Source organism: Delphinus delphis, chromosome 9 (assembly GCF_949987515.2).
Source record: "Delphinus delphis chromosome 9, mDelDel1.2, whole genome shotgun sequence".
Classification (NCBI taxonomy): Eukaryota; Metazoa; Chordata; class Mammalia; order Artiodactyla; family Delphinidae; genus Delphinus; species Delphinus delphis.
Window position 1 is genome coordinate 16,504,758 of NC_082691.1, and position 3,444 is coordinate 16,508,201.

General features: G+C 42.5%; 1 protein-coding gene across 2 annotated transcripts in view; it reads left to right on the forward strand.

The window, feature by feature from the left end:
- Window positions 1-3,444, forward strand: part of LOC132430910 (calcium-independent phospholipase A2-gamma) — a 134,662-nt gene that overhangs the window by 4,191 nt on the left and 127,027 nt on the right. The gene's annotated exons all lie outside the window — the stretch shown is intronic.

Consider the following 3,444-nt stretch of genomic DNA (forward strand, 5'->3'; position numbering starts at 1 on the left):
GGCGTGTCAAGCATCAGATAAGTGTATTCAATTTGAAGGGGTGAGGAAGGTGAAGGTTTTTACTCTATTTATTTCTCTGCATAATCCAAAGAAACCCAATAATTAATTTACCCTAGTTTGAAAAAAAATGTATTCTAAAGGGAAAAAATGAGAACTATACTTATGGATAATTCACATGCAATTAGATTTTGTATAAGTTACCAATACAGATGGGTATTCACAGGTGTGCTTTTCAAAACCGTGCTGGAATACTAGAGTTTGGGAGTGAGTAATATTTTATAAATACCAAATGATCAAGAGGTGATGTCAGCAAGATGGTGGCAGAGTAGGAATCCCTAGACCATCCTTCCCCCCAAACTCACCAGGTCAGCAAATATTCATGGACAGATTCCCTTGTGAGAAATCCAGAAACTAAGTGAAAAGCCCCTGCACTGTAGGTGGCCATGAAAGCAGACCCTCCCACCTCAGGCTTAAGGCACCCTTAGGAGTGCCACACAACCAGAAAGAGACCCCTAACTCCAGGGGAGGGAAGGAGTTCGTTCACGTGTCCGGCGCTCCAGCTTTCCTGAGAGGGATCCCAGAGGATTAACTTCTGTCTTGTCAGCCTTGGAGTTGGATGGACCCACTGCAGCCTAACAACCTGGCGAGAACAGAGATGGCAGCTTAGGATGTCAAACATCAGAGGTCCCTCTTGCGCCCAGTGCAGAGAGAGCAGATGAAAAAGCAGAGGTCTGGAGAGAGGCCCCGCATCCCACATGGGCAGGAGGGCCATATGGGCTCTGGCTCGAACAACCTCTGCAGCCTCCCCATCAGAGGCACAGTGTGAGGACCTGCTTGTCCAGGCAGTTGCCTTGGTGGGGAGGGGTAGGACCTGGCCACACAGGCCTAGAGGGCATGGATGCGCGCGGCCAGGTACCGGGTTGCAAACTGCGCTGCCCACACCATGCAACTCTCAGCACCCAAGGAGCCCAGATCCCCACCCCTGTGTCTGGACTGTGTAGGCAGAGGCAGGGTCACAGGCATGGGTACCTAGGGGCCATAGTGCCCTGCCAAGGTCAGCTCACTCCAAAAGAAAGGAACCTGTTTCCCTGAAGGTTTTAATTCTTATGAAGACCAGTTAATCTTTTTCCTTTGTTGCCTGTGCTTTTGGGGTCATATTTAAGAAACTATTGCCTAATCCAAGGTCTTGCAGATTTTCCCCTGTTTTTTTCTTGTAAGAGTTTTAGCTCTTAAATGTAGGTCTTTAATCCATTCTGAATTATTTTTTTGTATATAGTGTAAGGTCAGTGGTCCAAGTTCATTATTTTAAAGGATAGCTAGTTTTCCCAGTACTATTTACTGAAGAGACTGTTCTCTTCTCACTGAATGACCTTGGCACCTTTGTCAAACACCAACTGACCATGGATGTAAAAGTTTATTTATAGGTTCTCAGTTCTATTCCATTTGTTTATGTGTCTTTCCTTATGCCACTACCACACTGTTTTGACCAGTGTCACTTTGTAATACGTTTTGAAATCAAGAAGTGAGAGTACTCCAACTTTGTTCTTTTTCAAGATTATTTAGCTATCCTGAGTCCCTTGAAATTTGATAATGAATTTTAGTATGGGTTTTTCCATTCCTGCAAAAAATACTGTTGGGATTTTTATAGAGATTGCATTGAATCTCTATATTAATTTGGGTAGCATTGTCATCTTAACAGTATTAAGTTTTCCAGTCCATGAACATAGGATATCTTTCTACTTATTAGTGTCTTCTTTAGTTTCATCATTGTTTTATAAGTTTCAGTGTAAAAGTCTTGCACTCGTACATGGATTAAGTTTACTCCTAAGTATTTTACTCTTTTGATGCTGTAGTAAATTGAATTTTTTTTTAATTAATTTTTATTGGAGTATAGTCGCTTTACAATGTTATGTTAGTTTCTGCTGTGCAGCAAAATGAATCAACTATACATATACATATATCCCCTCTTTTTTTGGATTTCCTTTCCATTTAGGTCACCATAGTGCATTAAGTAGAGTTCCCCATGCTATACAGCATGTTGTCATTAGTTTTATATATAGTATCAATAGTGTATATGTGTCAATCCCAATCTCCCAATTCCTCCCCCCACCTTCCCCCTTGGTATCCATACATTTGTTCTCTACGTCTGTGTCTGATTTTGAAAATCCTACCCATTTTTCAAGATCTATTTCATCCCTTACCTTCTCCAGCTCCTACCCATCAGACATACACCCATCAATTCAGCCCTGAAATATACACTAATTCAAAATCCCCTGTATTATTCATAATGTTCCCCTCATCACAAAAGGGAGGGATATGTTGACGTTAGATCTACACCATATTTCTAATAGATGCTATAAACAGAATGTAGTTCTACTCACCACCACCCCCCAGTCATTCATCATTGACATGCTTAATAATGTACTGTCTGATGATAGTTATAATTAGGTATTGTTTCTGTGAGTTTTATCTCCCCATTATATTTGCATTTCCCTGAAGGTAACAGCCTTCATGATGGTGTATTAACCAAGAACCCACAGTTCAAGCGGACATACAATACATATTTTCCCAACATAAATGTTCAAGGGTTGTGACATCATGCTTTGGTTTATAGTTGAGTCAGACAAATGGAACGAGCTGCACTATACCAGAATTTATTTCATGCATCTAATATTTTGATACAGTCTCCTTATACCTGGAGGAATCATAGCCTAAATGGTAATACCAGGAAACAGCGTGCTTGCTCGTCTGTCCCTGAGGAACCTGCTGGGTGTGGAGGGCTCGCTCCCCTTCACTTTGCTTCCTTATTATGCTCCGGAGGCTGAGTCTCCATTTGACTCATCCAGGTGGGCACTCCACTCCACACGTGAAGAAGCTGTAGAGTCATGTTCATGTCAGCAGCCAGCGTCGTATAGGTGTACATTCGTGAGCCTGCTCTTTGAAAGTAAAGAAGGAAAGCAGGTTTGATGGGAAAAATCATCTGTCTTACACTCTGTCTCCCACATTGCCCAGGACAGAAAAGTTTTTAAGTTTTCCATCAACAACTGAGCAGACTCAATCCACATACGTATTATGTTGCTACTTGTCCCCAGTAAGCACCTCTTTGTCAAGGAATAGAAATGATTGCCTTTTACTCTACACTTTCTAATATTCTATTCTATTCCCTTATCATATAGCACCCAGCGGTAGTTAATAGGCTCCAAGTTTCCAGATGCTTAGAGAATAGAGTTGAGGCTGCTGAATGAGACTTTGGCCATTCAGAGTGAAGAAGTGGAGGGAGATCAAGGAGAGAGACTGATGAGCCTGAGTCATGGCAGATGGCACGGACAGCTCAAGACCAAGGCTTGCAAACCCACGGGTGTCTCTCTTGCCCCACTGTCTCCCAGGTCCCTGGCATCTACAAGGCTTGGCTTTGAGGCTCCCAGGCTGCTGTGGAACCGCAGA